Source organism: Callithrix jacchus, chromosome 6 (genome assembly GCF_049354715.1).
Source record: "Callithrix jacchus isolate 240 chromosome 6, calJac240_pri, whole genome shotgun sequence".
Lineage (NCBI taxonomy): Eukaryota > Metazoa > Chordata > Mammalia > Primates > Cebidae > Callithrix > Callithrix jacchus.
In genome coordinates, this window is record NC_133507.1 from 144,632,041 (window position 1) to 144,655,744 (window position 23,704).

The 23,704-nt window shown below is 38.3% G+C and overlaps 1 protein-coding gene across 3 annotated transcripts in view; it reads left to right on the forward strand.

Annotated features, from left to right (window-relative positions):
• Positions 1–23,704, forward strand: part of ACSL3 (acyl-CoA synthetase long chain family member 3) — a 75,384-nt gene that overhangs the window by 6,345 nt on the left and 45,335 nt on the right. For 2 of the 3 annotated variants that reach the window (XM_078328686.1, XM_008999571.5), the window contains exon 2: positions 17,105–17,162. The gene's annotated coding sequence lies outside the window, so the exon portion shown is untranslated. Of the gene's footprint in view, positions 1–17,104; positions 17,163–23,603; positions 23,669–23,704 lie in introns of all 3 variants that reach the window. The other variant, XM_078328688.1, reaches the window with a different exon arrangement.

Here is a 23,704-nt window from a genome sequence, read left to right on the forward strand (position 1 = left end):
TCTTAACTCACAAGGTTATCAAGACTTATGTTAGTTGCTTCCTTTATCTATCTGGCTTCCCTGTCTTGTAATTTTTTTCCCCCATGTATATTCTTCTTTTCTTCCTCTTTGTCCCTTCTCTGCCCTTCATAAGTAGTTTTTTCGTAAATGGTAACAAGACACTCTGAATTCAGTGCGTGAGTGAACCTATTATATTAATAAAGATAAACATCATTTAAAGGGACTAGGAAATATTAATTCTGTAAGGACAAGAGTTTTTAGGCCATATGAGGTTACTGAGGGGATGTTGTAAAAGTTAAATGAGCAGTATAGTGGCTAGAGAGGTCATGCTTTGTCAAAGTAGCCAGGGAATGGTCAGCTGAGAAAAGTGAGACTGACGTTGGATTTGAAGAAAGAGTTGTGAGGAAGGTATTCACATAGGATGTCCAGGAGCATGTCCAGGAGCAGTGGAGTTTGGAAGAACAGGATTGACAAATAAAACGAATCCATCATCTGCTTAGGAGGTCTAAGGAAGCTGTGAGGATAAATCACATCCCATGGGAGGGCAGAAACGAGACCTACCATAACCTCATTTATTTATTGATTCAACTCAGAAAATAGTTGTTGAATGAATTAAAGCTTCTAGGAATAGGTAGGGAGAACTAGCAGCTAGCAAATGAAGAGAATTGAGTGGTCTCTGAGTTGTTGCAGGAGGAGCATTGAAGGTCTTGCCTGAGTTGTTTGTAACCCTGCTGTTGGGACTGGTGATGTGGCATTGTCTGTGCCATTTAGTCTCTCTGGACTTCTGTTTTTTTGTTTTTTTTTTTTGGTCTGTAATCTTTTCTTGCTTTTGGGGGATGAAGAAGGATCTGCTTCTTCATCTCTGTTCTTTTTTACCTCCGTTTCACCCTCTTTCTTTTACTTGTCTCAGGATTTTTGTTACCTGTGTCATATTTATTTCTTAGGTGTCTTTGATGATTTATCAGTTAGCTTTGTGCATTTCTCCTTGTGTTCATTTGTGTGTTTACTACATGGAATTCACTGGGATATTTGCATGAGTCTCTTCCTCTTTTGACATCTCAATAAACAAGATTCTCATGTAAACCATCTCAGAGGCAGTGGGCAGTAAATAGATGGAGTGACAGATGAGGCAGACGGTTTCTCTGATGTTAGAGCTTATGGGCATTCTATATTGAGATGTACAATAGTTTAACAAATAATTAAAAAAGAAAATGAGCACTATAAGGGCCCTTAGGGGTCAGTGGATGGATAAAGTTCAGGCTTGGGTTGGGGCCAGTGGGGGTTTGGATCTCAAAGAATACCTAATCAATTTAGATGTGAAGAGATAAATAGACTTAGGATATATGCAGAAGAATAAAGGACATCCAGGTAGAACTAACAGGGCAAAGTGAGCAAAAGCAGAGAGGACAGGTAAGGGAGGCAGAGAGGTGGATGGAACTGATTTGTGATGTAGTGTGTGAAGTAGAGAGTTGGAAGGTGAGAGTTTAAAAGTGAGCTGACTTCAAGTTGTGGAGAGCCCTAAGTGCTTGGCAGAGGAGTTTGGAATTTTTTAAAAAATTTTTTTTATTCCTTCCTTTATATTTTCTTTTGGACAATAAGGAGGGAGTTGAGACTCTTGAAGAGAGGATTGATGTGAAATATGGGTTATAAGGGAGTGACAGTGTCACACTGGCAGTGTGGATGCAGGATGCATTGATGGAGGAGGGAGAGGGGACTAGAAATAGAGGGGTACTTACGAATACAGTTGAATTCTGCCAAGTGACAGGAGTCAAATGCGAATCAATATACCTGGGCCCTACGCAAAGAAAGCCAGATGAAGGGTCATCAAGGCGATGATTAGATCAGGGAGTGGAGGAGAGTGAACAAAGTTCTGGACTTAGATGTTTGTAGAATGAGGTGAGAAGTCAGTGAAAGATGCATAAAGTGCTTATCACTAGGGGCCAGTAGGCATTGTCTCAGCAGGCCTCAGCCAAGGCTGGGTCCCGCAAATGTGTGGCATTGGTCCTGGCTGTGACACTCTCCAGCTGGCAGCCTTGTGGGTAGGAGTGAAGAAAATGCAGTGAATCTGCAAAGCGCTGTCGTGTTTTAGGGCTCTAGGACAGCAAGTGCTCAGGAGTCCTCCAGGAAAGACATGGTTGTCACAGAAACCTTGCTCCCTGGGACCAGGTTTTCGGGGTCAAGAGAAGCCACAAGGGAGTTGGTGGCCAAGATGGGGTGGGAGAGCAGGTCTAGTGGGTGAGGGGTTGTGGGGTTACTAACCGCCTATTCTCATTCTGTTCATTTTTAAGGCTTGAATTAGTTTTCTATGATAGAAACCTTGTTCCTTTGGGATGACAGATGTGGTTTTTTTTTTTTTTTTTTTGCTTCTCAGCTTTATCTGTGGCATTGCTGCTCTTGTGGCATTCCTTCCACCCCTTGTTTTTGGTGAACATAATAGTCGCCATAAAAAAGGTGTATAATTCCAAGGAAAAACTTAAGTAGGGCTAATGCTCAATAGGGAAAAGTTCATAATTTAGTATATAGGTGTACCGAAGGTTATAAAATAGGTAATATAGAACTAAGACAATTACCTTTTTTTTTTTTTTTGTGATGGAGTTTTGCTCCAGTGGCACGATCTTGGCTCACTGCAACTTCTGCCTCCTGGGTTCAAGTGATTCTCTTGCTTTAGCCTCCCGAGTAGCTGGGATTTCAGGCATACCACCACACCCAGCTAATTTTTTTTGTATTTTTTGTAGATACGAGGTTTCACCATGTTGGCCAGGCTGGTCTTGAACTCCTGACCTCAGGTGTCTGCCTACCTTGGCCTCCCAAAGTGCTGACATTACAGGTGTGAGCCACCATGCCCAGCTGACAATGGCATGTTTTTTGTTGAAAGAAAATAAAACTATCTTAGGAAAATTTAAATAAATTATTATTCTTAACATCTGTCATTCCTCTGTCTGTTCGTCCATTCATGTGATGGATGCTCCCACCAGGCACGTTGCTAGTGGACACCAAGAATAGTGATGAATAAGACAAATATGGGCCTTCCCTGGTACATAGAGTGGGAAGATGAACATTAAGCAGTTCCATAAGTAATTATTTAATTAGAACTGCAGTAGGTCCTGTGAAGGCAAAGTTATAGGGTGCCAAGGGTGGGGAACCGGAGTAGGCTGTGTTGAGAGGCTTGTCTGAGGAAGTGGCATCCAGCTGATCTAGGGGAACAGGGATGGCAGTGTGGTGGTGGGGCGACTGCACTGCTTTCTAGACAGAGGCTTGAAGCAGTGTGGGGTGGGGTGGAGACTTGGCTTTGGGGAAAATTTACAGGAAGGCCGGAGGGGCAGGAGTTTGTCCAGAGGTCCTCTGAGATGAAGCTGGGTGCAAAAGTAAATGGGTCACAGCATGCATCATAGGACAGGAATAAAAATAAAGCCGTCTCTTCCAAGCCATCCATTGAGAGTAGACTGGGAAGATGAGGGAACTTGGAGACTCGACTGTGCCAACTAGTTAGCAATATCTATGTCAAGTCAGTACCCGTTTTTGGTCCTCAGTTACCACAAAAAGTTTAAATTTTATTATTAGAAAATTCAGAAATAATTACCTTTTTATGGTTTGAATTATATGATTAGGAATGTTACAATTTACCAAAATTATCTTCAGCAGTATTAAAGCATCTATAAATATATATAACAATATACCTGATCCTGTATTGTGTCAGTTTTGGTATTGTTCTCCTATTAAGGCCAATGGGAAACTTTTCAGCTAGATTGGATAATATTTCATAATGTATGTTTTGAAAAGAAATATTTTAAGTGTCTTCTCTAAGATTACTATTCAGTCCTGTTTAAAAGATCATAAATTGACCTAGTGTTTCAGGCCTGTCAATATTGTTGCTACATAAATTTGTAGAAATTATATATAATGAATTTATATATTTGCTTTAAAGTTTTCTTCTAAGAATGTATGTTTGATGAGAAAATTTGGAGAATACATAAAAGCGTTAGTTCTACATTTCAGATATAGCCAGTGCTGAGGTGCTTTCAATCCTGATGCCTATTTGTGTGTATGTTAACAAAGGTGGAAATATATTGTGTGTATTTAATATTTAACCTACTTCTCATTTATTGTATCATGAGCAGTTCCCCTGTTATTGAATGTTTTTGAAAATATTTTTAGTGGTTGTATAATAATCTACTATATGTACATAATGTATTTTATCATTTCATAATTACTACATGACAGAGAGTTGCATGTTTCTATTACCCTCATTATAAATAGCAAATAGAAATTCTCAAGTAAATTTATTTTTCTTCATTAAATATTCACAGAAGTGGAATTGTTTGGTTAAAAAGGTATGAAAAATTTAAAGGCTTTTACTAAAAATTGCAAAATTATGCTTTCCAGAGAGGTTGTACTTATTTCTGTGCCCTTTAGTTTGAGTGTGTCTTGCATTGCACCTGTACTTGCATATATTTTTTTTATTTTTATTTTTTGAGATGGAGTCTCACTCTTATCACCCAGGCTGGAGTGCAGTGACAGTCTTGGCTCATTGCAACCTCCTCCCAGGTTCAGGCGATTCTCCTGCCTCAGCCTCCTGAGTAGCTGGGATTACAGGTGTGCACCACTATGCCCAGCTAATTTTTCGTATTTTTAGTAGAGACGGGGTTTCACCATGTTGACCAGGATGGTCTCAATCTCTTGACCTTGTGATCCACCCGCCTCGGCCTCCCAAAGTACTGGGACTACAGGCGTGCCTTGTCTTGTATTTGCATGTATATATCGAAAACCAGAAGAAAGGTGTTTCATACTAATACTGTTTTATATAATTAAAAAAAATTTCTTGGCCAGGTGCAGTGGCTCATGCCTATAATCCCAGCACTTTGGGAGGCTGAGAAGGGAAGATCACTTGAGCACAAGAGTTTGAGACCAGCCTGGGATTATAGGTGGGAGCCACCATACCTGGCTGTTATGGCTTTAAATATTTACTTTATGGCTTTAAAATATTTTCTTTATGCCTATTTAAATTATAGAATATAAAATAGTATTTATAAAATATACATTTATGCATACTTGCTATGTATCACGTACTCTGCTAGATTCTAGGAAAGCAGAGAAAAAAAAGAGTCCTTGCTTTAAGAAGCTCACAGTCTATTGTAGGGAGACAGAAAAGTAAAGTTAAAATGCAGTTGTAGTAAGTTATGATAATGGTATGCCTAAAGTGTTTTGGAAGCTCAGAGGAAGGACATCTAACCCAGCCTTGATGGAAGAGGGGAGAAAAAGGATGGAGGTAAAAATAGATGGAGAGAGTTCAATCAAAAATCTATATTTCTTTATTTCTGGATAGAACATAGTTTTTCTGAATCAGGAGGGGATTGGAGATGGGACCCAGGGGACATACAAGTATAAAGTCATGGGATAAGAATATACATGGGGAATGCTTGGGGAACTGAAAGGGTGTTTTATACAATTAACAATAGAGATCAGGCCAGAGGAGGAGAGATCAAGGGGATTGAAGGTCTGGATGGGTCAAAGGATTGTAGGGAAAGAGTTGGTGGAATAGGCAACAATCTTGCATGTTCTTCACATGTAACCCCAAACCTAAAGTTCAATTAAAAAAAAGAAAAAAAATATATAGACACACACACACACACACACACACACACACACACACACACACACACATATAGAGTAGTTTTGGAGTTTTGTACTTAAGGGATAGTTTTGTACTTAGATTGTTTAGAGGGTGTTCTTTAAAAGTTAGCTTTGTGATTTTCCTTGTAATGAGGAGGTGAGGTACGTGACTACCCAAATGGGAAGTTCCATTAGGGCAGAGTCAGTTGAATATGCAGGGCCTGTTTATGTCAATCTGAACTTCTATATTGAGAATGAAAAGCATATTACAGTCCTAGATTTACTTTTAAGGTGAGAAACACCTGTATTGGCGTTTGTTGTTTTTATTAGATACACTTATACCTTTATAAATACTTACTTCTAGAAGGATTCTGTAGGCATGTAACAGTTTTTGTGTTTTGCATTGATGCTTCTGGGGAGAATGGTGTACATAGTGATATGTAATGCCTGTATGTTCTTATACTTCATCATGTGTTACAGGATTACCTGCTAGAAATTTCGATGGGACACTACCCAGAATTGTGAGTCACTATTTGGGAATTGCCCTTGATACATGGATAATTTACCCATAGGTAATTGGGAGCTGACTGTATGTCTGTGTGTTTAAGTTAATAAAGTTTGTTTATATTATATGATGCCAGAATTCAGGCATGTTAACTACAGGTGATTACAGTTTTTGTTTCTTGTTATTAATTTCAAATAGCTTTATGAAATAATTATATTTGCTATCTTTCTTAGATAAGTCAAGAACATAATGTGTTTCTTTTGAGCTCCTTCAGTGAGAGTAGGTTTAATTTATTCTTCCACTAGAAAAAAGATTCTGTGTTTTATTCACTACTGCACACCCAGTGCCCAGCATGTAGGAGACACTCACATTTGTTGAATGAATGAATGAATCAGTCTCTGCATCCCTGCCACCTAAGACAGTAATGGACCTGAGATACTGAGTAAGCATTTACTAAATTGAGTTGAAAGATTTGAACATGTTACCACAAAATTTTTGGAAGGCCAACAATCTCACATCAGAATAACCAGTATATACTTATTAATGGGAGCTCAGGAATTCCCAAAGAATAGACTTTCTGTTAATAAATATGTACTTGAATAACATATTTGAGTTAGTTGGTTGAGTAATATATGCTAATGTAATTTTAAAAATTTATGTGATTATGAAGGCAGGAACGTGATGGATTGCTTTAGGCCAGGCCAACTGCTTGCTGTACTTTAATGTCATTGCTGCTTGTCGCCTTCTCTGCAGCCTTGTTGACACTCCTGACAACACCCTCATCAACCTTTGTGTTTGTCTTTGGCTTCTAGGGCACTGTTTCCTGTTCCTCTACCTTTCTTGTTGGTTCTTCTGGCATCTGCCCTTAATCCTTTATCCTGCAACTGAATATACTGTTTCTGAGGAATTCTGTGTTCTGAATAGAGTCAGTGGTGACTGTGATATATGCCTCTTCAGCTCTTTGGAGCCCCAGCCCTGTATTTCTAACAATATACTGAGTCTCTCTTCTGGTCTTTCCCATGAACTTAACATCCAGGCCTATACTCACGCACTCATATTTGTGTCTGTTCTTCTTGTATTCCTCATCACATGCCACCATTCTTTCATTCTGGAAATGTAGACGCTAATTTTCAGAGTCCTTACTCTATACATCCTACCCGACAGGTCCTACTGTTTTCCCTCAGAGAAGCCTCCGCAGTTGATCCTGTTTCTTCTGAGTCTGCTGCCTTAAATTCTGCCCTTCATCACTTGGGCTGTTGTAATAGCCACACACCTGGAATCCCTTCTGGTTTATTTTCTGTGTTGACCCAAGTAATCATTCTAAAAAAACAAATTTAGGACCAGGTGCAGTGACTCACACCTGTAATCCCAGCATTTTGGGAGGCTGAGGTGGGGTGGGTCACCTGAGGTCAGGAGTACGAGACCAGACCAACATGGTGTAACCCCATCCCTACAGAAAATACAAAAATTAGCCGGATATGATGACAGGTGCCTGTAATCCCAGCTACTCAGGAGGCTGAGGCAGGAGAATTGCCTGAACCCAGGAGGCGGAGGTTGCGGTGAGCCAAGATTGCGCCATTGCACTCCAGCCTGGGTAACAAGAGCGAAACTCTGTCTCAAAAAAAAAAAAAAAAAAAAAAAAAAATTAAAAAATAAAAGAAAGCAGATTTAGTTAGATGCTTTCCTTGAAAACCTATGCAGTGAGCTGATATGGTGTCACTTTACTCCAGCCTGGGGGAACAGACACACACACTCTCAAAAAAAAAAAAAATTAAAAAGTGAAAAGCAAATTTAGTGAAATGCTTTCCTTGAAAACCTATCTCATCCTATCTACAGCATTTTTTTTGCTAACTCCCCCCGTATTTCCTGTCATCCAGCGATCTCGGGCTACTTGTGATTACTCACTCTGTGCTCATTCATGCCTCTGCATTAGGCAGGAGTGGAGGAGGAATCAGAACCTGGAGGGATTGATTTGGCTCTGTCTGTGGGTACATATACCCATCCTGAATCTTGAAGGATGAGTTTATTTTGACAGCCCTCTTAGGTGCTTCTGTCTCTCCAATTCCATACCCCATTCCAAGTTTTGGAGAGAATATGATTGGACCAACGCATTTATATTTTTGATACAGGCCTCATTGGTTGTAGGTCTGATGAATACCTGTGAATGCCCACATTTGCCATACTCTGCGAGGTTGGAGATGGGAACAGAATGGAATCAGGTATGTGAAACAGAGCCAATGCTTCCCTTCCCAACAGTCGCAGGCCAGGCAATGTGGACTGTGGGTTAACATCATTGGAGACTATTTTAGAATCAGAATAAAGGCCAATAATAAACCTTTTTTTTTTTTTTTTAATGGAATATGGGAGCTGTGGAAGAGAGGTATTACTAGGCTGGTTGTTTGCTTCAGAGATCTGCTTCTCATCTTTCCAGGACTTAATCCAGCTGGTACCTCAGTTACAATTTTTCTTCGATGCTGTGCAACTTACTGGATAATTTTTTACCCACTGATCTGAAATCAGTGGTGTCACTACTGCCACATACAAAAGTCCCATGACTATTTCTGTTTTTTAAATTCTGTATTAAAACTATTAGTGTTTGTTTTGATAGGGCAAATATGCATTAAATATGCTGTTTCTCAAAAAATTTTTTCTTCCAGATAAATGTTAGAGTTAATATATCACATAACCATACAAAACAAACACTAAGACAGATTCTAGTAGGATTGTAATTGGGATTGCATTTGGTTTATGGGTTAATTTTGGCAGAATTACCTTTATCCTTTCTACCCAGGAACAAGTCTGTCTTTTCATATATTTAGAGTTTTTGGTGTCTGTCAGTATCATTTTACACACATAGACACACATATGTAAATATGAATGTTATATTGCATGAAGTATTTTAAAGTTGCTTTTGCTGTTGTGACTATATTTCCATTTCAGTTTCTAACTGGTGATTAATAGTATGTAAGAAAAAACTATCAATTTTTATTATTTACCTGGTATCCAGTTATCTTTGTGAATTTTCCCTCTGATTGGATATTTTTCAAATGATTCCTTCAGATTTTCTTGTCAGACAGCCACTTATCTGCACACAATGATGATTCTATGCTTTCTTTTTCAGTGTTCATACTGCTCATTTTTTTTTTTATTGCATTGGCTGAAGTGCAGTGCTGTTCAGAAGAAATGTATTGAGAGCCATAAATTGAGCCATATATGTGGTTTAAAATTTTTGGTAGGCAATTGATTTTAATACATTTTATTTAATGTAATTGATCCAAAATCTTATTTCAGTATATATATTCAATATAAAATTTATTAATGAACTGATTTACGTTCTTTTTTTACTGCTAGGTCTTTGGAATCCCATGTGTATTTTACACTTAGAGCACATCTCAGTTTGGACTAGCCACGTTTCAAGTGCGCAGTGGCACTTGTAGCTAGTGGTTACCACATTGTACAGCATAGAGTTAGAGCCTTCTTAATGTATAGTAATTATGATCGTAGTTGGCCTTGTTGTTACTTACTTGGATGGAAGTTGCTTTTCAGTGTGGTGTTTAGTGTTGATTTCTAATAAATACACTGGTTTTAAGGTTAAGTGGTTTTGTTTATGAATAAGATGTTTCTTTAAAGTTAATAGCTGATATTCACCCCCGCACCCCCCACCCACCCGAGATGCAGATTTGCTCTTGTTGCCCAGCCTGGAGTGCAATGGTGCGATCTTGGTTCACTGCAACCTCCGCTTCCTGAGTTCAAGTGATTTGCCTGCCTTAGCCTCCAAAGTAGCTCAGATTACAGGCATGTGCCACCATGCCCAGCTATTTTGTATTTTTAGTAGAGACAGGGTTTCACCATGTTGGCCAGGCTGGTCACGAATTCCTGACCTCAGGTGGTCCACCCACCTCAGCCTCCCAAAAGTGCTGGGATTACAGGTATGAGCCACCATGCCTGGCTTCACTTTTCCTAGATACTTAAGATATACTGTGATGCTCACACCTTTCCCTTCCTACTTAGCCTGTTAAATATAGAGAATGGTAGTAATGAAGAATTCTAATGGGGGTAGCATCTTTGCACTCAAGAGTAAACAAACCATGCTTGGTTATGGTATATCATTCGTTTAACTCAGCTGGATTTGATGTGCTGACATTTTAATAGGAGTTTTTCCTCATACACATTAGATTGTCCTACATGGTAAGCCAGGTTTTGGAATCAGCATTATATTAGCTCTTATAAACTAGGTTACAAAATTTCAGATCATTTTGGCTTAAAAAATTGTTTTAAAACTTAAAGGAATATATGCACATGGTCGAGGACTTTTTAAAGTAATTTCTTAGCAAAATGTATTTGTGGAATGTAAATTTTCTAAGTTTTTGCAAGTCCGAAAATTTCTTTATTTTACTTGCAGTTGATCGGAAAATTAGCTGAAAGTAGAATTCTAGGTTAAAAGTTTCCCTCAAAACTGTTTTTTTTTTTTTTTTTTTTTTTGAGATGCAGTCTTGTTCTGTTACCAGGCTGGAGTGCAGTGGTATGATCTTGGCTCACGGCAATTTGTGCCTCCCGAGTTCAGTCGATTCTCCTGCCTCAGCCTCTGAAGTAGCTGGGATTACAGACACTTGTCACCACGCCCAGCTGATTTTTAGTAGAGGCAGGGTTTCACCATTTTAGCCAAGATGGTCTTTATCTCCTGCCTCATGATCTGCCTGTCTTGGCCTCCCAAAGTGTTGGGATTACAGGCGTGAGCCATAGTGCCCAGCCTCTCTCAAAGCTTTTAAGGCATTGTTCATAGCTGCCTACCTTCCTGTGTTTCTGAGACATCTGATGCTGGTATTCCTTTGTAACACTTGGTCTCCAACTTTTTTGGCACCAGGGACTCAGTTTTGAGGAAGATAATTTTTCTGTAGATGGGAGTTGGGGAGGCAGGGGGATGGTTTTGGGATAAAACTGCTCCACCTCAGATCATCAGTCATTACATTAGTCATTAGATTCTCATAAGGAGCGTACAACCTAGAACTCTTGCAGGTGCAGTTCCTGCTCCCGTGAGAATCTAATGCAGCTACTGTTCTGACAGGAGGCAGTAATGCTTGCTCACCTGCTGCTGCTCATTTCCTGTCAGGTCTGCGGCCCGGGGGTTGGGGATTCCTGCCTTATAGGATGGGTGACCATATATCCTGATTTGTCTTGAATACCTCCAAAGCACTCTTTTTAATAGTACCTCCTTTACTTTGAAATGTATCCTTGTTTGTTGATCATTTATAGGATCACCTTATTTGTAAGTAGCCTGTGGGAAGAAAGTTGCCCAGGTGCCAAGTCAATAGACTGAAGGCACAATCTGTCCCAACATAATAAATAACTGATTACTTAGATACAGCAATGATACCAAATATATTACTTAGATACAGCAATGATAACAAATGTATTTACTTATTACTTAGTTATAGCAATGACACCAAATAGATGTAGAAACAATCACATAATTATATAATCAATCTTATTAAATCATGATTCTTCATTAATTTTTGCTTTAGTATTATAGCATATAATCATTTTAGTCTTATAGTATGGACATAATCGGGTGGAAATATAATTAGGATCTGAAGGGACATTGTGAGAAGTGATAGGAAGTGAGAGTAAGAGCTTTATGGTAGTGCCAGCACCTGGGAAGGAGCCAGTTACTTAGCAGGCCGTGAAGTTTCCCTTTCACTGGGGAGTTCACAGAACACTGCTTTGCCCGACTCTTGAGGAAGGCCTGACGTGAACCAGGCCAGCCCACAGACATCCAGAGGCTTAAGTGCTGTGGTGTTGTGCTCCAGTGGTCACATCCTTGTCCACTTTCATATTCCACTTTCCCACCTGATGCTCTTTTTAAGTTCTTAGAAGTTGTGAGAAGTAAGAATAAGAGGAATCCTAAAAGCCTTTGATCTTTCTGATAAGTGCATAGAAAGATACTGACGTATGTGCCTGCTACCTTATAGGGAGGGGCCCCCTATGCTGTACCCACGTGGCCCCCTGTATTTTAAGTATGTGATTTCCTTGACCCTACCAATCATGTCAGATGAGTCACTCTCCTGGCCCTGCCCTCCTGCCTTATATACAATAAATATCAGCACCTCCAGGTATTCCTGGCCACCACTGGACTCCATGCCTTGGTAGAAGTGGTCCCCTGGGCCCAGCTGAATTCTTCTCTTATCTCTGTGTCTTGTGTCTTTTTTTCCTGCTCTCTGTTGTCTCCGCACACAAAAGAACGCTCACTAGACCCTGCGGGGCTGGACCCTGCAGTGGCCTGCTTTCTGTTTTTTTAGGAGGATTTTAGGATATTCTTACACTCTCCACTTTGAGAATTTACATGGCTGTAGGTCTAGAAGTCAGTTATTTTTTTCCCATATTCATCTGCCCAGCTCTTTCAAACTGAAGACTAGTATCCATCAGCTCTGGGATATAATATTGCAGAATGCTTCAGGAATTTCTGCCTCTTTTTTCTCATTTCTTTTTATTTCTGGAACTCCTTGTAGTAGAACTTGAATCTCTTGGATTAATTTAACACTTTTTTTTTTTGAAAATGAGAATCAAATTTTCTACATTCTACCCCCTTTTGCTTTTCTTTATCTGGGAAAGAGTCTCAACCTCATTTTCTGACACTTGTATTGACTCTTGAATTTCAGCTGCTATTTATTTCAAAGAGCTTTTTCTTATTTTTATTCCTTCTATTAGTATATAGCATCCCATTCTTGTTTCATAGATGGCAATAGCCTCTCTTATGCTTTTGAGAATAATACGTAGACATATTTACACATTTTTCACATTTCCTGCATTGTCTGTTTCCACTCAGGTGCCTTTTCTCTGCTGTTTTTTCTCTTTCTTTGATAGTGATGGTTTTTCATGAATATCTGGTGATTAAGAACTTTATCTTCTGTCTGGATTTTGAATTTTGAAATGTTTTTCCTGTTTCTAGTTTCTTTTTCCACAAATAAATTCTCAACATGGCACCAGGTTTAGTATTATTAAACAGAGGTCCGAGTATGTCATCCCCCTGCTAATAAAAGTTACAAGACTTTTAAGAGACCTGGATAATGTTTCCACCACTCAGTGCAGTGTACATTCACAGCAGCAGTGAGACATTTGTTTTTTAGGACTGCTGTAGCAAGTCACCACAGATTGAGTGGCTTAAAACAACAGAAATTTATTCTGTTAATGTTAATAGAAACCAGAAGTTCCAGTCGGTGTTGCTGGGCTGAAATTAAAGCAGAGCTTTGAAGGCCCCAGGGAAGAACCTGTTCCTTGCCTCTTTCAGCTTCTAGTGGCTTCTGGCGTTTCCTCTTATCAGTCCAATCTTACAGACCAGCATCTTCAAGTCCTTCTATCAGTCCAATCTTTCAGGCCAGCATCTTCAAATCTCTCTGCTTCATCTTCATATCACCGTCTCCTTCGTGTGTGTCAAATCTCCTTCTGCCTCTCTATAAGGACATTTGTGAGGGCATTTAGGGGCCACTGGGTAATCTAGGGTCTTTTTCCAAATAAGGTCACATTTGCAGACTCTAGGGACTAGGGCCTGATACCCTTGAGGTCCTTTTTTCAGCTTACTACAACTATTTAGAGTCTTCTGAAATTTCTCTTTTCTTGTATACTTCCCCTTGCTTTTACACATAACTTGTTATTACTACCTGCAGTTATTGTCTGCTTGAACAAAAATACATGCATCAACTCAGTTTATAGTGATTTCCTTGACCTTATCTTCCCTATTCTAGAAAACAGGCTGCGTTTGCCTGTTTTCCTAATGCAGTGGTTGCACTTTTCATAGTTTGCCATGTTAAAGTGATTTGTCAGGCCCTGCCACTGACTGGGAATTTTTTTTTCAGTATTAATGGTGTCATTCTCAGAATGCAAAGTGTCAGGTTTGGAGTGACTAAGGCATTTAATAAATATTTGTTGAAGAGATTAACATTTATTGAGGGCCAATTAAATACCTGGTAGGACTTGTCACCTTGGGCCATTTAACTAACAAAACAAAGCAAGGTAAAGTAAGTATGCACCTGTGCCAGAGTTTCTCCAGGGCATATTTCTCCAAAGGGTTTGCTGGGTCATAGGAGTCTACATTTTCAGCTTTTGTTAGATGCTGCCAAATTGCTCTCCAAACTGGTTGTACTTCCCTAAGAACGTCAAGAGCTATCTTGTTTCCTGTGTCCTTGCCAACACTTGCGATTTTTTTTTCAAAAAAATTTAATGGGGGAAATGATACTGTTTTAATTTGCATTTTCTTGATAATTAATGAGGTTGACCATTTTTAATAGTTAATAAACAATGTGGAATTTTCTGTTAATATACATAGTCTGCTTTCTCTTATTCTTTTTTATTTATAGAAATTCTAAAAATATGGATGTGAATTATTTATTTATGGCACTGTTCTCATTTACATGTGAGGAAACTGGCACAAGGAATTTTTAATAATAAGGCGATTTCTAAGTTATTTCCCCCCTGGATGAACAGATGAATGACCTTGTTTACAGTCATAGCTAATAAGAAACAGCAGGCATTTTGAACCCAGATATATCTGAGTTTAAGATCTGCCTTTTTTTGTTTGTTTGCTTGTTTGTTTTTGGGAGATGTAGTCTTGCTCTGTTGCCCAGGCTAGAGTGCAGTGCTACTATCTCGGCTCTCTGTAACCTCCACTTCTGGGGTTCAAGCAATTCTCCTGCCTCAGCCTCCAGAGTAGCTGGGACTACAGGCACACGCCACCACATCCAGCTAATTTTTGTAATTTTAATGGAGATGGGGTTTCACTGTATTGGTCAGGCTGTTCGTCATGAACTCCTGACCTCAGGTGATCCACCCACCTCCGCCTCCCAAAGTGCTGGGATTACAGGAGTGAGCCACTGTTCCTGGCTTTCTTTTTAAATTTTTATTTATTTATTTATTATTTTACTTTAAGTTCTGGGATACATGTTCAGAACTTACAGGTTTGTCACATAGATATACATGTGCCATGTTGGTTTGCTACACCTTTCAACCCATCATCTAGGTTTTTTTTTTTTTTTTTTTTTTTTGAGACGGAGTTTCGCTCTTGTTACCCAGGCTGGAGTGCAATGGTGCGATCTCGGCTCACCGCAACCTCTGCCTCCTAGGTTCAGGCAATTCTCCTGCCTCAGCCTCCTGAGTAGCCGGGATTACAGGCACGTGCCACCACGCCCAGCTAATTTTTTGTATTTTTAGTAGAGACGGGGTTTCACCATGTTGACCAGGATGGTCTCAATCTCTTGACCTCGTTATCCACCCGTCTCGGCCTCCCAAAGTGCTGGGATTACAGGCTTGAGCCACCGCTCCTGGCCCCATCATCTAGGTTTTAAGCCCCTCATGCATTAGGTATTTGTCCTAAAGTTCTCCCTCCCCTTGCCCCCATCCTCTGACAGGCCCTGGTTTGTGATGTTTACCTCCCTGTGTCCGTGTGTTCTCATTGTTCAACTCCCACTTATGAGTGAGAACATGTGGTGTTTGGTTTTCTGTTCCTGTGTTAGTTTGCTGAGAATGGTGGCTTCCAGTTTCATCCATGTCCCTGCAAAGGACCTGAATCCCTGCAAAGGACCTGAACTCATTCTTTTTTATGGCTGCAAGGTCCGTCCTTTTTTACAAAAATTAGTAATGAATTAAAAGTTAATGAGGCAGTGGTATGTTAAATGATTCAAAAACTTAGCTTTTAGCTCTACTTGTTTATGTATTCTTAAAAATGACTATATAATGACTACTAACTATTTGCTTCACAGATAGAGAAAATCATTAAAATAAAATTTAAAAGTGTTTTTATAAACAATATATTAACATCACCATGTATACATCTTAATTATTATTCTTTATCATCATCATGAGTAAATGAACTCAGCCTTTATAGTACGTTTTTTGACTTTTGTAAATACCTTATTTTTTAAAATAGATTTTAATTTTAGAGCAGTTTTAGGTATACAACAAAATTAAGAGGAAGGTACAGAGATTTCTCATATACCCCTTCCCATACACAGGCATAGCTTCCCTCTTTATCAACATCTCCCTACCTCCCCCCCAGAGTGCTGCATTGGTTATAATTGATAAGCCTACATTGATACATCATTATCACCCAGAGTCCATAGTTTACATTAGGGCTTACTCTTGGTATTATACCTTCTGTAGGTTTTAACAAATGTATGGTGACGTGTATTTACCATTATAGTACATATAGAATAGCTTTACTGCCCTAAAAGCCCTGTGTACTCTGCCCTATTCATCCCTCTCTGTCTCCTAATCTCTGGCAACCATGGATCCTTTTACCATCTCCATAGTTTTGCCTTTCCAAAATGTCATATAGTTGGAATCATACAGTACATAGCATTTTCAGATTATCTTCTTTAACTTTGTAATATGTGTTTAAGTTTCCTCCGTATCTTGTCATGGCTTGATAGCTCATTTCTTTTTAACACTGACTCATTTCCCATTGTCTGGATGTACCACAGTTTATTTATCCATTACTTTATTGAAGGATATGTCAATTGCTTTCAACTTTTGGCAATTATGAATCAAGCTGCTGTGACCATTCATGTGCAGGTTTTTTTGTAGACATCTTTTCAACTCTTTTGGGTAAATAGTGAGCACTCTGGTTGCTGGATCATTTATTAGGAGTATGTTGAGTTTTACATGACGTTGTCAAACTTCCATCATGGCTGTACCATTTTGCATTCCCACCAGCAATGAGTGAGAGATGCTCCACATCCTTGCAAACATTTGGTGGCGTTAGTGTTTTGGGTTTTGACCATTCTTATAGCTGTGTAGTGTGTATACTATATGTTTTTGAAGAAAAGTTACATAATAAAATGTGATTTGCTAGTGTGATAGATTGGTGTTTCCAGAAAAACTCACCAGAATTTTTCATGTGAGGTTTAGAAGTAAAATATCTCCAGGAAAAAGTTGGCATTCGGCTCTGATTAACCGGACTATGAGTAGTCATGCTTGTGTTTTTTATGTTTGTTTTGACAGGTTTTGACACAGAGCGCGTATCTTCAAAGCACCTAGTACCTCCTACCATTGTCAACTGGTAAAATATTTAATTTTTTATTACAATAGGTTTATTTGGTGTAAAATCTATTAAGTTAAAACCAATTACGTCTAAAATGACCAAAAAAATTGTAATTCTTATTTTATGATTGTAGAATTATGAAAGTTATAGAAGATAGTTTCTTACTTACTTTAATTCCATATAAATCCATTAGGACATTAAACTATGTTGTTAAGCAATATTGTCCAGCTTCTTTTCCTTAACTTGAATTTCACCAAGTATCTGCAAGGGATTTGAACTCAGTAGCCTCTTTATTTTTTATAGTTTAGCGTGAATTAGACTTACTACCATTTCAATAAGTGATGGTCATTTAAAATTTGTGTTAATGTTACTGTAAATTTCTAACTGGACATTTTAGTAGAGGTTGTAGTTTCAAAGACTTTTTGTCAACCTATAGAAGGTTCTGTGTGGTTACTATAGTTGTCATGAGGCATAAGAAATATAGCAAAATTTTATTCTTTCTGTGGCATCTGAAGTGAATTAGCGTTTATGAAATTTTTGGGCAAAAATTGAAGGATCGAAGTGACTTGAAGGTTTTTAGCATTGGATGAAATGAAAAAAAATTGAGTAGGACTGCTCTAAGGTTGGCAAAGTACTTTGATGACATAAAGGCAGTAAGCATTTTATCCGTTAGAATCATGATGGTTGACATCTTCTTTTTCAGAATCTCATTTCAAAGTCTTTTTTATGTAAGTTGAATTTACTAATCTTGACGTTTTTAACTGATTTTAAAAAGATATCATACAAGTAATATGTTTATTATTAAAAACTGTAAGCAGCGTAGGAGCATCTAAGTAAACAGGAAGCTTCTCTGTTACCCTGGTTCTTTTAGTAGGGATATCCCTTATTTTCATGAAGTGTGTCTTTCCAGACCCTTTGTATATCCCAGATTGCCATCTTTTAATGAAGTAGGTGTGATGGACAAAGGAATATACTTTATTCACTTGAATAGTACACTTTACTTTGTTTCAGACATGTCTGTGCCTGAGTCTCTTTGAGGGATATACACGATCAAATTAAGAGTCTTTTTTTTTTTCTTTTTTTGAGACAGAGTCTCACTCTGTGGCCCAGGCTGGAGTGCATGGTACGTTCTTGGCTCACTACAACCTCCACCTCCTGAGTTCAAGCCATTCTTCTGCCTGAGCCTCCTGAGTAGCTGGGATTATAGGTGTTTGCCACCATGCCCAGCTAATTTTTTATATTTTTAGTAGAAATCGGGTTTCACCATGTTGGCCAGGCTGCTCTTGAACTTTTGACTTCAGGTGATCTGCTCGCCTCAGCCTCCCATAGTGCTGGGATTATAGGCGTGAGCCACCGTGCCCACACGCCCAGTGCTTTTGAAGTGACTAATTAAACCCATTGTAACACGGAACTCCTCTGTAGATTTCTTTTAGTAGTTAATGGGTTATGGGAACCCCAGACTTTGAATTCTTAGCTAAGAATGCATCAAAGGAGTTTAGTAGATATACAATAAAATTGAAATTACAAAGATAATTATGGGATATTAAATGATAGATTTTAAATAGAAAGACATTTACAGAAATGACTGTAATTACTGTTGCCTTTATAGAGGATCAGCTAGGTTTGGGTAGATGAAGAAGTGGTTTTGGAGCTTCAGTGCATTTACTTGTGCTCATTAGGGTACTTAGGACATTTGAGGAGGGAAAAGGATGTCAGAAACTGATTTGGGAGGGCAGCGCAGGGGAGGAAGCACTATGGTGATATGATACTGTGACAAATGAAGGTGATATGGTACTGTGACAAAGGTAACTTTGTCATAATGTTGCCTAAAAAGGGGAACAAGACTCATAGTCGTGTTATATAGGTTAGCTGTGCTGAAGTAAAGGAAATGTCATGAACTACTTAGGAAACCCAGTGTCTTGAATCCTGAAACTTAGAACTCAATCCTTTCACATCTGGAAATTGCTCATGCTCAGAAGTCCTGTGATTTAAGAGATAATGTAAAGATGGAAGTTAATTCACATTTATACGTGTCGTTTGTGCAGTTGTTGGATTGAAATATTTTAAACTTCTTAAAAATCTAGGGAAGCAAATTTTGATTTGTATGTGAAAGCGACCTAGATGAGAAGTATGGAAGGAGATGGAGACAGCAGAAAGTTTACTCCTCTCTTGGTTTAAGAGGAAAATGTGTTTTAAGAGGGGCCAAATATTTCTCATAGCTACTTAAGGTAGATTCCCTTTTTGCTGTGTCTTGTTTTTTTTTTTTTTTTTTTTTGAGGTAGAGTTTTCACTCTTATTGCCCAGGCAGGCTGGAGTGCAATGGCCTGATCTTGGCTCACTGCAACTGCCACCTCCCAGGTTCAATCAATTCTTCTGCCTCAGCCTCCCGAGTAGCTGGGGTTACAGGCATGTGCCACCACGCCCGGTTAATTTTGTATTTTTAGTAGAGATGAGGTTTCTCCATGTTGATCAGGCTGGTCTCGAACTCCCAAGCTCAAGTGATCCATCCGCCTCAGTTTCCCAAAATGCTGGGATTACAGGTGTGAGTCACTGTGCCTGGCCGTCTTCCGGTTTTTAAATGTAATCTGGTTTTTGAGCACTTGCAGAACAGCTGCAGAGGCCAGGAAATAACACCAGAGAATGGAGGTGATGAGAGGGAAGACAACTGTTGATCTTCAGGAAAAGGTTTTTTAGTGGTAAAATAATTGGGAATTTGTAGGAAGAAGCAAATACTTCATTTAAATAATTTAAAAATACAAAAGTGAATCATATTTGAATACAACACAAGACTATTGACTAAAGGAAGTAATTGCATATTTAAACCTTATTTTTAGCTACTTAACATTTGCACAGTACAAATGAAGGTGATATGTTAGTTGTGATGCAGGTAATTTATTCTGTATATTTCTACAACATACTCATAAGTTCTAATTATATGTTATTTGCCTTGTTTTTTTAGCTGGTCCATGCAAAATACAGATAAGAAACTGGGCTTTTGAGGGTCGGAAGGGAAATGGAGGAAGAGAAAAGGAAACATCTAAGTAATCTTACTGAATTATCTATAAATCATTTAAATTAAAGAAAACATATTCTGGGTAGACTTAGTTTATAACATTATTCTAAGCTATTGTAGCTCTTATAAGTGGAATAAGCATTTTAAAATCATCTTGAAAGTCTTTAGAAACTTTAATTCTTTTATGTACTCGAAGCTTATACATAACCAGAAGAGCTGTCTTCTCTCAAATATGAATACTTTGTTCGTTATATTTACTGTTGCTAAGTTTTTTTTGTATGTTTGGAACTGTTATGTTTTTCCTCTGGCCTTTGAGTTTTCTTTTTTATTTCACCCCGGGGGGCGGGGGGAAGAGAGGTTTGTTTATTTATTTATTTTTGAGACAGAGTCTTGCTCTGTTGCCCAGGCTGAGGTACAGTGGTGCGATCTCAGCTCGCTGTAACCTTTGCCTCTCAGGCTCAGGTGATTCTTGTGCCTCAGCCTCCCGAGTAGCTGGGATTACAGGTGTGTACCACCACACCTGTCTAATTTTTGTATTTTTAGTAGAGATGGGGTTTCACCATGTGGCCAGGCTGGTCTTGAACTCCTGGCCTCAAGTGATCTGCCCACTTTGACCATCCAAAGTGCTGGAATTACAGGCATGAGCCATTGCACCTGGCCAAAAAGAGGTATATTTAAAAGTGAATTTGTTAATCCAATGAACATAACTTTTGCTTAAAAATTAGGCTGTCTGTTCACTCTCCTTGGTACAGGTTTATGTCATGCTAAATGTAGTATAGCTGGATTGAGTTGGAATTACTAAGATCCTCAAATATCGATGAGCCAGGTCGATGTCATTAGGTAATCTAATAGTTCATGTTTGCCTGAAATATTTATATAGCTGACTTTCTCATTAATCATTTTGTAGGAAACGGCTGGAAGAAATAGGAGTAGCACTAAAAGAGTAAAGAATCCTATTCAGTATTGTCCTAATATGGTCAAGGCATTTAATTCTTGGCCAATTTTAACCTATAACTGTTAAATATTATTAAAATAATGCTAGTGACTGGGGCTTCTAGGGTCTAGTTTCTCTGCCCTTTCATTAGTCTAATATCACGGCGACAAAACATGTCATTTCTCTTTGTTCCCTTTTAATGCATCAAGCTTGAGCAAAATTCTAATATAAGAAGTTATACTTCTGCATGGAGAAAACTTAGTTATTTTGGTTATAACAGAAAGAGCATGAAGTACTGGACACAGGAACAAGTATTTTTAATGTATTATCTTAAACAAAAATAAATTTGTAATCATCTCTTTGAAGCTTATGGAGAGAGATCTCCAAAACTGACTAGCTAGCTGGGGATGCTAAATGGAACAGTATCAATTCCAAATACAAGACGTGCTAAGAATTACTATTACTCTTTTTGCTTACAGTTATTTTATGTTATAAGGGACTTGATGGATGAACGTATGATCTCAGCCTCTTCTAACCTTAAAACCTTAAATCTAGTAAACATATATTAGTAATGATGAAAATAGCAGCTGAGATTTGAATATTGCTTATGAGGCACGCCCTTATATACTTTACATGTACTGTTTAATCCCCACGATAACCTAATAATGCAGATATTCTTCACCTTTATGTGAGGCTTAGAAATGTAGTTTACCTAAAGTGACATTTAGTAAGTGGCTGAACAGTGTCAAACTTACTCAGGCTCCATGGCCTAAGCTGTTCTTAAGATTAAGGTTGAATGGACTTTCGTATCTTTAGAATCAGCAGGGTATAAAAAGTAATGATACAGAGAAATACTGGTACAGATTGAGTATTTCTTGTCCGAAATGCTTGGACCAGAAGTGTTCTGCAGTTTGGATTTGGGAATATTTGCATATACTCCCAGTATGCATATATATTCCCAAATATATTTTGCATATACCTGCTCAAGGTCTCATAGTAATTACAGTAGAGCTCAGTCTGGTCTAGTGTATGTGTTTATGCACATATGCATGTGTGTATATGCTTTTAATATCCCTGTTGTGTGTCAAACTGAGAAAGATGTATATTCCCTTGTCTGATTTCTGTTTTCGATGAATTCTTATCTAGAAGAGGGAATAAAAACGGTTTTTTAAAGAAATAATGGGTCTCGATCAGTTTTGGGGAAATCAAGAGGTGTATTTACAGTTCAAGGAGAGTACTCAATAGTACTACCGTTATTTCTGCTATCATAAAAATAGGACTGAAACAGTTTTAAAATTACACTGAATAACTGAAACTTAAAAAGTTGGCTTTGTTAAACTGCTTTTTAATTTAAATCTATTCATGGGAAAGACTTACTATAATACATGTTCCTCCGTTCCTCCATTTCAATATATGTCTTTTATGTCAAAATTTCATTTTCTGAGGTTAAAATAAATACAGGCCTAATAGTTTTCTTAAAAAGAAAATACCAAATTATATTATTTCCTCATAAAACTTCCTAGTTGTAAATTGGAAGTTTATCTAATCCAGGTAGTAATATGACTGAATCTTCTAATAATGTTTTTAATTATTTCCTGTACAGAATATTTTTGGCAATTTTATTTTTGTAATAAAGAGGTGCTTGTATGGACTAATGATCTTGAGTTCAGCCTGTTGTCATTGCGATGTCCTGCATTGAAACTACGTGGTCATAGTTGAAATCTTTGAGGTTGTTGAAAGATTGTGTTAGTTTTTGGGGATTTGGAAAGGAAGAATTCTTCGTTTTTACAAAATACAGTAAGAACCACTGTATTACATAATGAGTTAGTCTGTCTGTCGATATTTGTAAGAATTTAAAACAACTTTCCTACTTTCAGGTCTACTTTTTTTGGGGGAGGGAGGCAGCAGGATATATAGTAAGTGAATGTTTTAAAACCATTCCCTTGAACTAGCTATGTATTTTTATTATGCTTTTAGCCTTGAATGCCGGAGAAGTGAACACGTTCATGAGAACCAGGGTGCCCCTCTAAAGAAACTCCTTCGTGATAGTAAATAATAGTCACTGGTTACACTTTCCATTACAACTCTGAGAGACTAATTCTGGGTAGGAAATAGTTCTTTCTGCCCTTCTTGACCCTGGTTTCCTATTTCATAACACGTGATTTGCGTCATTCATCTGGGAGTTTTTCAGTCTCTGTAGAATGTGTATGACTGTCACTTTTGTGGAAAGGAGAATCTCAAAAGTAGTGTATTAAAGGACACTTCCTCCCTCCCCCAACAATAAGGTATTAACCATAAAGTTTAGTAAGAGAGTGTAGGGGCATTAAAAAGTTTGGACGTGCCTTGGGAGAGACATGTAGGTTAAAATCCTGCTTTACCTCCTAGCTGTTAAGTGCCTTTGGGCACAATCTATTTGAAATTGGGTTTTGTGAGAATTAAATGAGATGAAATAAAAAGTTCCCTTCACTGTGATTGTTTACCTGCACTCAGAATTGTTTCCCTTTTATTGCAGTCTTCGTGAAAAATTGCAGCACATTTTGTGCTAGCAAATACGGATTCCTTGATGTCCAGCACTGTGCAAGCCACTCATTTATACTTAATTAGAGATAAAAT